We start from the raw sequence: 11,790 nt of genomic DNA on the forward strand, positions 1-11,790 counted from the left end.
GGAGAGAGAGAGAGAGAGAGAAGGAAGATGTATTGCAGAATGTTTTTAGCCATTGCAGCCCTTTTCCTGTTTTGAGCACTAAAAATATTCCAGAGTAATCGCTTTTTGGTCTGCAGCCTGCTCCATGGTGAGGTAATGCCCTGTCCTCTATGTTAAACACAACAATCCAAACAGAGATAAAGCTAATCACATCCACACGCCTTGCCAAGAAAAACAGGCTGACCCTTCCTTCTCACCTCTCCACTGAGAGAAGACATTTGGGCAGTATGTGAAGAAGCTTTGGAGCAGAGCGCCTGCGGTGTGTCATGTTCCCAAAAGTCTAGAGGTGAGACACAGATGCACAGGAGCAGTGGTGATCAAGGCACCAAAAAGTAATGTGGCATGATAAACTCTTCTTGAAAAGATAGTATTTTCCTGTGCAAGTTGCTAGTATATATTTTTTTACTGTATGGCAGCTTTTTTTGTTGACATTTGATATACTTGTGTCATCTTATTCTGTCAGGAATTTTTGTTTTGTTTTTATATTGATGTTTAAACTGAAACTTCAAAAGAAGGAAAACATCAATAAGAGGTGTTGTTCTTCTTGTATCTAAATGGTATGATCCAATAAAAATATTGATTAGATGTTAAGATCTTGAGTTCGTTAATATGGTTCAAATGATGAAAAAAATAAATATGCATTTATTGCATTATTAAGGACTGGAGCGTGGCTTTGGCGTGGCTTCCGGCCTCTTAGGATGCATGCATCATTTAAACAGCATACCTCCAAAGTGACCCGAAGCAGCTTTATTTTGGCCTGTCTGTTCAGGCCCATTATATGACATATTAAGTATGTACTGTGAACAGTGATTTTTTTTTCTCTACAGAATTTATTCTTGGTCATTTTCATTGGGTAACCCTGAGTTCTAAGGTAAAAGAGAAAACCTCTTCTTCACCCACTTTCCCCACAACATGCATAATTCTATAAAGCTTTATCATACCTTTTTTACCCATCTTTCCCTCGAAATTGAAATTTCCCAATTACTTCATTCTTTCTTCATAAGTGTCCCAACCTCCTAGGTCATTTTGGTTGCATTGTTCTTCCCTTTTCCTAGTTTTACAATGTCTTTCCATTAAGAGAGAGACACCAACAAAAAGAGTACCTTATATGTAGCTGTTATCATAGATCTGTATAGAGGGATTGCAACACTGGGTTTTATTTTCATTCCCTGTTTTAATAATCCCATGCATGGAATTTGCCTTTTTCACAGCTGACATTGGGTGAATTAATATCCATACATCTATCCTCCCTGATACCCATTGAAAAATACAGTAAAATGCTATCCTTTTCTCATTTCTGAGGAATCCAGAAAATCCCTCACTCCTCCTAACTCTCTTAAAGCCGATACCAATGCAGCCAGTCCAAGAGCATGCCCCGGGGCAGTGTCTGAAGCAGCCAGCTACTTCCCCATCACACTGACACACCCTTTTTCTTTATCCTTTTGGCACAGGTAGCAATCTTTTCCATTTGAGATTAATAAAGGAAAGTTTAATTTTTTAAAAAAATACAACTAACCTTAATGTCCTAGTGCAACTCATGTTTTCAATGTGGAATTTCCTCCTCCCTCTATATTGATAGTTAATCTTCTCACTATTTCCCCAATACCCAAAAAAAGGGCACAAGGGGTAGTCACCTATGTGACCCCCCCCCCCCCCCCCTGAGTCAAAGCATATTTAGAAATGAATAACAGGCAGAAATTTCATGATGTTACACTGAAAAGTAATGAATCACAGACCTGGCTGTTGCAGGCAAGAAAGTACATACCACTGTTCCAGCTTGTTACTGCTAAAAGTTACTTCTTGAACTTGTAACAAATAATACATTACTGCCAGGTTCTGCTCTGCCATGTGTATCACTTTACTTACATACATTTGTTTAAATCAATTCATAAATATCTAATGCTGAACAGTAATATGTGGTTTGAACAGTACAGTCAGCCCTCCATATCCACAGATTCAAGCATCTGCAGTTTGAAAAATATTTTAAAAATAGATAAATTCCAAAAAACAAACCTTGATTTTGCCATTTTATACAAGGGATACTATCTCACTGTGCAATTTTATATAATGGGACTTGAGCATCCATAGGTTTTGTTATCCACTGGGGGTCCTGGAACCAAACCTCAGCAGATACCAAGGGTCCATTGTAATATGTGATTTTACTTGTCTTAAGGATTTCCATGGAACTGATATTATACAGAGTATGAGAAGATGTGCCTCTCCTTTCCCCCACACCTTTTCTAGTGAGTAGGTTCCTAAGAAACATTGTATATTTATTTTAAAATGTCTAACTTGGTTTGGGAAATCAGGATTAAAATCTTTGCTCAATTCTGTTGCTCTCTCTCTAGTCTAGGTGACCCTTAGCCAGCCACTCTCTGTCAGTATAACCTACCTCAGAAGGTGGCTGTGAGGATCAAATGGAACAATCCTTCATGTGCGTAATTGAGCACCCTGAAGGAATACCAAGATACAAGTGCAATGAACAAAGATACAAATGCAATAAACAAACAAAGAAATCACATATTTTCAACAACTTTTATTTTTAAATTAGTATTTTCACACAGTGTTGGCATACATGGCAATTGCCAGAAGTAATTGCTCTGTTTGTGGTCATGTGTGCACACAGAAGTAAATTTCTGCACACATGTCTAACTTGGTTTGGGAAATCAGGATTAAAATCTCTGCTCAAATCCGTTGTCTCTTGGGCTGATGGAGAATTAGAAATGTAACTAGATCCAAAGCCAGGGCATTTCCATCAGATAATCCATTGGCTGTACAGGAACGGGGAGCTGAATATAATATGCCCCACCATTTTTGCTGATGGGCAATCTTACAAATTAACGGAGACCTTTACCACATGAGCCACATTCTCACAGTGATCACATTGAAAGGGGAAAATGGAAACACACCACGTTCCGAGGTCCAATATCACACATCTTCAGAATCATGCAACTGGGGCTGCTGCCACCATTGCACTCTCTTCCTGAGTCCCAATAATAATAATAATAATAATAATAATAATAATAATAATAATATTTTATTTATATACCGCCTTTCCAAGGATCAAGGTGGTTTAACAACATAGTTAAAACCATCCACATACAGTTAAAATCGACAACAAGATAAAACACAATTACATCGTCACCCAAAAAATCTCAAGCCAGCTTCCAATGCTGCTGAGAGGGGAGGGGGGGAGTACTTCAGGGGTCAGGGGTATGCCTGCTGGAACAAGTGTGTCTTCAGCCCCTTCTTGAACTGGTCCAGCGAGGCGGCCGAGCGGAGCTCGCCGGGAAGCGAGTTCCAGTGCTTGGGGGCAGAGATAGAAAAGGCCCTCTGAGTAGTGATGGCATACCTAGTCTCTGGAACCCTTAACAATTGCTTCCCGGCTGACCTGAGTGTGTGAGGCGGATTGTATGGAGAGAGGCGGTCCTCCAAGTACCCTGGGCCCAAGCCATTTAGGGCTTTATAGGTAATAACCAACACCTTGTATTGTGCCCGGAAGTGAATAGGCAGCCAGTGGAGGTCTTTAAGGACCAGTGTTATATGACTGGTCCTGGAAGTACCAGTGACCAGTCTTGCCACCATATTTTGCACCAATTGCAGCTTCCGGGTAAGGTACAAGGGTTGCCCCATGTAGAGTGCATTGCAGAAATCCAAACGAGAGGTTACCAGGGCATGTACTACCATTTCAAGGTCCTCCCGGCCCAGGTAGAGACGCAGCTGGCATATCAACCGAAGCTGATAATATGTGCTCCTGACCGTTGCATCCACCTGTGGTGTAAGGTGGAGCGACGAGTCAAGGAGCACCCCCAGACTGCGAACAGAGTCCTTCACGGGAAGCATGATCCCGTTCAGGACAGGTGGAAACACCACCATCCCCGGGCCCGGAGAACCTATCACGAGCACTTCCGTTTTCTCTGGATTCAAACTGAGTCTGTTTTCCCTCATCCAGCCCATTACCGACTCCAGAAAGGCAACGAGAGGAGAGATGCCATCCCTGGTCACTGAGTCAGTCGGAGACATAGAGAAAATTATTTGGGTGTCATCAGTGTACTGATAACCCCGCGCCCCATGTCTCCGGATGATCTCTCCCAGCGGTTTCATGTAGATGTTAAAAAGCATGGGGGACAGAATGGCTCCTTGAGGGACACCGGAAGTAAGGACCCTTTAACCCTGCCTCCATGCCTTATGGCTACCTAGCATGCTTTTTGGTATTTTTATTTTTCATATTATTTATTTATCTTTTAACTTGTTGCATTCCAGAGTTCTGCTACAGTGATGTCAGTTAAAAAGTTTTTTAAAAGAAAATAAATGGAGAGGGGGACGTAAATGGGCTGCTTGGGAATAGCGAGGAGGAGGGGGCACAAGGAGAGGAAGGGACACTGACACCACATGACTGGCAGTGATGTTTCATCCTTAGGGACTTGTGCTATTGAGAGCACATTGAAGGATTTCCTCCTAAGACATATTTATTCCGACAGGCTTTTAAAACCTGGGGGTGTTGTACTGTTTTAATAGTACTGTTTTTAAGTGTTTTTATCTTTTTAAATTGCCGTTTATTCTTTTAATGAGCACTGTGTTCTAATGTTGTTAGTTCTATTTTTATGCTATGTTTTGTACTATGAATAAAAATAATTTTATTTTTATTTTATTTTTTATATATGTTTTGAACTGTATTTTTTTAAATTGCAAGCTTCTTTGAGTCTCCATTGGTGGGAGGTAGGATGATGATGATAAACAACAGTGATGACAATAGAACAGAGATGCCCTCATTGTGGTTGGGAGACACAGCACACTGGGTCAGGGGCAGTGTCGTGTGATAAGTATCACCAAACCTGCCTTTTTCCAGGTGTAATCATGGTTTTAATACTGTGTGTAGAAATCTTCTGATAAGACTTTGTGTATCTCTATTGGGTGATGGGGCCCAAAGGGTTTGTTAGGCTGGTTTGAAGTGCAAGTTCTTTTAACATTCCCCACATCTATAGATGGCTATGCCTGTGGAGTGGAACCACATTCTAGGGATCGGGGAGAATTTTGTTTGGTTCACATATGTCTACTGCAATTTCTGAACCAACATGTGAACCAGAAGAAAACCACTAATTAATGCTCATACTTCTATGAATTTCTACCAATGCAATTTTCCAATCACAAAATGTCTGCTCAAATGTTTATATTAGTGGAAATTCTTGCACAAAATTTATGTTAGGGAGAGATAGAAGAATTTTTAGCTGTATGGACATGAGTAAGAATTTTCATATGGGATTCCTATCATTTTTCATGGAGTCACGTGGAATGAAATGGGGGTTGAAAAAATTGCAGACCTTATAGGAAGAGAAACAATTTTTTTCCTGCATTAACTGGCTTTAAACACTCTTGGTTTTAATTTGTCAAACTCTTCGATATACTTTTTGTGTTTAAATTATTTCTGTTGTCTTAAATTGTTTTTATTTGTTGAGGGGATTTTATTGTATGCCAAATCAAATTCTCATGATACAGGATGGGATATAAATATTGAAATAGAATAAAATAAAGTTTGATTGCCTTTCTTAACTGTAAACTGGTAGATTAAGAATGGCAATAGCAACAGGTATGCCACTATTATTTAATCTTCACTGCAGAAATAATGCAGTTTCTCACTACTTTAACTGCCATGGCTCAATACTATGGAATTCTGGGATTTGTAGTTTGTTGTGGCACCACTCTTTGTATCAAGTCAGCTTATAACCAGTTATATGCTAAATGAATCAAAAAGCTCTACTGTATATCAGCTCTAATCTAGACATTCCTTACTTAGACCTAAATACAGGGCCAGCTTTGGGAAGTTTAGTATACACATAGCAAAACTATTCTAGGGAGTACAATCTCAGTGGCACAGACGTACGTTGCACTGGTGTGTATACACTCAAAGTCAAGAGGCACTTCATAGGAAGCGAGTCCTGTGGACCTAAACAAAAAGAAATACAAAACTAGATTAGATTCAAGAATGAGCCAGGGAAATCAACTGCTCAAGCACACTTTTCAAGATTTGAATGTTCAAATGAATTAGATATCAAATGCTTCCAGTAGCCCACATGTAAGACTGTGTGGATTGCACAATGACTGCCATACAAAGTTCAGAAAACAGTACAGGAGATATATTCAGCATTCTTTTTTAAGTGTCAAGCATTCAACATTGCAATGATGCTTGAGAATGAGCAGGCAGTGCCTGGCAAAATCTCAGCAGCTGTGTGAATAAGCTGAATGTGATTTGTCAGGGACTTTATGTAAGTGTGTGTTTTTCAGAGTTCTGCATCATGACTTGCAGAAACAGAAAAAACAACAACAATGAAAATCAAGGGTGCATATGCAAATTTGCTTAATGTTTGCACAATAAGCAAAATAAGACAATTTCAGCTTTCCTTGGCATAGGATTAGAATTTCCTTGGCAGAGACATTTTCAAAATACAGCCTCATTCATTGGAGCAGTCCTCAGATCAGGGGTCATAAACACTAAACCAGCCATGCTATGAATTGACCCACAGTAGCTCTGTGGTGCACAAGGACCTCCAATTGGTACACAGGACTTTGCAGAAGTAGGTCCAAGTATTTCTGCAGATTCTTCTTCTATTTTCTGAAGGCGCTCCACATGTATATCAGAACCCAACAGGAGTGGAATTATTCATTTAGCAGTGCCACTGACAAACGCAACATTTGGCAAGCAAGGAAATCAAGCAATAGAGATTCACAGTGTACTCGTCAAAAATCTGTTCAACTATAAAACAAGCATGCATACATACACAATCCAAACAGTTGGATATATATGATGTTACCAGATAAGAAGCTGACAGATCAGATCACTTCAGCTCAGCAATATTAATGGAGTTCCAATTAGAGAAGGTAAAGGTAAAGACAGGTGTAATATTGAAAGACAATGGCAGTCACATTTTTTTCCAGCCAAATCCTCCTTGCAATTTTGCAATTTGCACATTGGGCATGCAAATATTGACCAAACTGAGTACCAGCCATTAATTTTTCTTCTCCTGACATGCTTTTAAAAAGCAATACATGTACATGTAATAACATATGTTATTAAATGTTCTATTTTTAAAAATATATTGTAAAATTGTGCTGAGCATTATGGATGGGGTGGAGGGATCATCACAGATACTAGCCAGTGAGCAATAGTTAAAGCAAGCTTTGGCTTGAAACCCCACACAGTTGAAACCTTTTCCCCTGCATGCCCTGTCCATTTGAACCATGAAAAGAAAAATGATACATTCAGTAAAATTAATCAGTGGTGCTTCCCAATACCACTTCTCTATGAATATCTAGTTTTTCAGAAACAAGGGAGCTTCACCATATACAGACAACCCCCAATTTTGTTTTTTGTTGGTAAATGTTCCACCACACATCTTTGACAGTAGCCTTTTGGATATGTGAGAGCCATCCCATGCAAGTTCCATTATTCCGCAAATAGATACTCACCTTCCAAAGCCTCCCTTTGCAGATTATCATAGTTGAACATTGCAAGAACAATAAGGATTTTTAGGGGCATTATGACTGGGTTAGTAAAACACAGCTGCCCCTGAAAGTCCCTCATTTTTCTTGCTGCCTCTTGTTGCCTCACATCGTGTCTCCAGAGGTGAAATGAACTGAAAATCTTTGCTTTGTTTGGCTACACTGAGATTACATATTTTCTACTACAGTATAAACACAGCCCTCCTACCAGCCCTGTATCAGAATGTAACAGCAAATTGCAGAGCAACATTGAAAACTTGGCTGAGCCACAGACGCTTTGATTTTCCCTGTGCTCTTGACATGGTTCAATTAAACTGTCACTGACATTTCCGTGTGTCACCCTCTTATCCCTTTAAGTGAGTGAGTAAACATACATATGTACATACATACACATGGACACTACAGCATTGTACAGCAAGAGTAGGCCTTCCAGACATATTGGCTTCCACACATTTTGGAGCACAACTCTCATCTTCCCTGACCATTGATCAGAGATGATGGGATTTGTAGCCCCCATAACAGCAGGGCACCAGGATCCCTACCCCTTTGCTCTACCGCACATGAAATCTCTCACAGAATAGGGTCTCAGGCTTGGGACAGGATTGCAGCCAATCCCCATAAGGGTCAAAGTAGCTGTGATGCTAATATTCGAACAGTGTTGAAAATGACCATGCTACATGTCCAACTACTCCCAGAGATGCAAGGGAGGTTAAGGAAAGGATGAGGCACTAAGGCAGTGATGGCAAACCTTTTAAGGACTAAGTGCCCAAACTAAAAGGCATTCCAGCACCAGGTGTTACCCAGTACCAGAGGTATGACTTCTGTGGGGAGGGGAGGAGAATTCAGAGGTGAGTCTTCTGCCTTCTGGAGGCAGGACTTCTTCCCCCCACTCTCCTGGGCCTTCAACTGCCTCTCTGGAGACAGCTGAAGGCCTGGGGGGGGGGGGCAAGGGGAGAAGAACAGGAACAGGCAAGGGGGTAAGAAGACCAAAATGTTAGGAAAGGTAGGAAGTAGTAGAAAGTGAGACATACCACTCACCAGATGGATCGACTCAATCAGACAGGTCATGGGCTTGGATTTGCAGAAACTAAGCAGACCCTTAGACAACTCACTAGTTGTCTAATACTCATTCACTCATGGAAACCCACTGGATGCCCTTGGGCATGTTATGTTCTCTCAGCCTCAGAGGAAGGTAACAGAAAACTTCCTCTAAACAAACTTTGCCAGGGTAACCCTGTGATAGGTTCACCTTAGGGTTGCTGTAAGTTGGAAATTACTTAAAGGCACACAACAACACAACACAGTAAGTAAGTCCTGCTCCATGGTAGACCCTGGCTTTGGAATGTCTTCGCCAAGAGGCATGCCAGGAAGCAACTTAAATCATCATTCCATTTGTTTACTTGGGTATTTTTAGTAGTTAGTTCCCACTGGACTGGATTGTTTACTTCTGATCATTTATTCACTTTATTAGATGGTTATTTGTTGTATTTTATTGCATTATGTTGCCTATTCTGGGAGTTTTATGAAGGGCAGGATATAAACAGAGTAAAGTGAATAAACACTACACAGGCGATGGTACGCAAAGGAAAGGAAGGTATAAAGTGCCCCCAAGAGACTGATCCTTTGATCCTCTTTTGGTTTCCCCAATAAAAATCATTGTTTAAGCCAATGCAGCAGAATATCACTCTAATCACCTGTGCCCTCCAACATTTCACAGATGAAAACTGGGACATCAGAGTATGATGAACATAGCAGACATTATTAATGAGGAAGAACAGACAAGCGAGGAGAGGCTGAAGCAGTTTACTTTTGCCTGCGGCTATGAGGAAGACCAAGACTCTATCCCTCCTCTCCAGCCTCTTCCCTTGCCAAGTTAACTGCATGGACACTACTTTTGCATTCTGAACTCAGTTTGGACTGAGCTGAGGACAAAGATGGAAAGTGGGAGGAGAGAGAAACTGGGACATTTTAACAGTAGCTAAACAAGTGGAGATGAAAGAGGATTAATCAGGGTAGTCCCTGCCAAATTGGGACATTTTGAAAGTACTGTATGATAATCCACACTGATAGCTGTCTTATTCATTAAAAAAGGGAATAGGCACTTTTTGTGTAATGAATGTGAAGCAAACGCTCATAGTACCAAATTTTTACAATGTGATTTTGCTTGTTTCATTTTCCTTTTCTCCTTTTTGTTAGCTGCCCAGGACATTTCCTGCACAAAAGCATGGTACATATGATTTTAAACAAATAACAAGCCCATTTCATATGACATGGTGACTAAAGATGGAGTTCTGATGTCCAAACAAGTTTGCATTTGCTAAGCAAGGTAACTAAAAATGTAAAAATGTTTTCAGTTAAATGCTTTTAAGCAAGCTAGGACTGGCTGGGTTAGCTGAAAGACTGTTGAGACAGCCACAAGTACATCACCCAGAAGGATAATAAAGAGGAGACTCGATGGGTTCCAGCTCTTCCTTCTCATAGTTTTTTTTAACATTCTTATACTGTAATTTTGAATGGCAGCCTTTTAAACAAAGGACTGCCCTCTGTAAAAGAGGGCACACAGCTTCGATAAAGACCATTATCAATTTATCCAAATCCTAGGATCAGCTTCAAAAACCTACTTTCCAGTCTGCTGTTACTCTCCTCCCTTTCAGCCTCCCATCCAGAAGGTTGTCCAAAATGTCCTCCATATTGAGCAGGGCTAAGAAGGATGATTTAATATTTATATGAGTGGGGTTTTTTATGTTTTATTTTTTCTTTAGAACTTTTATTTGGTTAGGTCTTCCATTTTTTTCTTGTGTGCTTTCCCCCTGGAAGTCCCTTCCCCAGCACCCAGTGACACTTGGTACAGGAACGCCACTGAGTTTGGGCACTCTGTCTCTAAAATGTTCATCATCACTGGCCTAGAGTGTTTGGCCTTAACGCTCTTGAGTGCAAAAGAAGTGTGTATTCACAGAAGAAATTTGGTATTACATTTTCTTTCAAAATTTTAGATCTGTTTAACCGTACTGTTAAGTTTCTTGTACCCGGATACAGAAAAAAGATGAGACTATTAGAAACAAAATAAACAATTAATGGAAATTAAATACCAATGTAGTTATGTTTGTTCACTGTTATAATATTTACACCTTTCACACTGTTTCATCTTCCTGGGGTGACTCCTCACACTATTTGAATTTTAGGCTGTTTGATTCTATATTCAGCAGCATAATGTGTTTTATAAAATTTCAAACACTTCAGTTGCATTGAAGTAGGCTATGACTAAACTCACTGCTTCTTCAGTAACAGGAAAATTCTTGGATAAGTACCATGCTAATACAGCTAGAGAGTGGGACCTTTGAACTTCTAGAAATTTGAGATCTTTGAAAGTTAGTCTTAAAAAGTAGTTCATTTTTGTTATTCAAATTATTTGTTATGTGTCTACTGTGGTCCAAAATGATATTTTTTCCAAAACTGTCCAAAGTTTTTTTTTTAACATTGCTTCTGGGTTGCCCAGTTACCTGATAGTAAACCAGTCAACTGAACTAGCAGGAAAAAAAAATCTGTGCCCCTCTCTCTCTTTCTGTGTGTGTGGGGGAGAGATTGAGAGAGAAAGAGAGAGTGAACGCATGCCTATAAAGAAACAGTTCATGCATGACTCTGCTCCAAATTCTTGCCTATATTCTAAGAGGCACTGGAAAAGCAAGCCTTCCAAAATGAGTTAGCTATGGTATTTATCCTCTGGAAGGACACAGTATCTTTTATGAATAGAGCCTTGTGTCACAGTTATACTTGAAAAGCATGATCAGGCTGATCATCATCTTTAAAATTATACTGTACATCTCCAAGGAAACATGAAATCAGGATTCAACCCAAATAAGAGCATAACTTAATAGTCCCACTCAAGTCTGCATCAGCCATGCTTTGCAGAGCCCCTGAAGATAAATGCAATGGCTCCAGATATGTGGCAAAAGGAGAAAGGCCCAATTCTGGGGCTGGACCATATTGAGCTAGTAGGAGGGTGTGTGTGTTGGCTGCAAACAAGGGTCCCATCAGCATGCCCAAGAAAAAAAATGGGGCAGGGAAGAATTACTTCACATGCAGTGAATTTAGTTGTGTAAAAAACATGTAAGGTTGCCAAAAGAGCATGGAAGTCCTTTCCCCTCACCACCATTTTGGGGTGAGGAACTAGCACTATCAACTGCAACAGGGTGGGGAAAGGCTGAGAGCAGTGGTGGGCAGTTATTGGGGCTAGGGGGTTATAATAGTACTCTC

General features: G+C 40.3%; 1 long non-coding RNA gene across 1 annotated transcript; it reads left to right on the top strand.

Annotated features, from left to right (window-relative positions):
• Positions 1–309: 309 nt before the first annotated feature.
• On the top strand, positions 310–10,646 carry LOC121923326. Its single transcript, XR_006102360.1, has 3 exons — positions 310–325; positions 867–910; positions 9,733–10,646. It is a non-coding gene; the product is annotated as an uncharacterized LOC121923326 (long non-coding RNA).
• The last annotated feature ends 1,144 nt before the right edge of the window (positions 10,647–11,790 follow it).

Source organism: Sceloporus undulatus, chromosome 2 (assembly GCF_019175285.1).
Source record: "Sceloporus undulatus isolate JIND9_A2432 ecotype Alabama chromosome 2, SceUnd_v1.1, whole genome shotgun sequence".
Lineage (NCBI taxonomy): Eukaryota > Metazoa > Chordata > Lepidosauria > Squamata > Phrynosomatidae > Sceloporus > Sceloporus undulatus.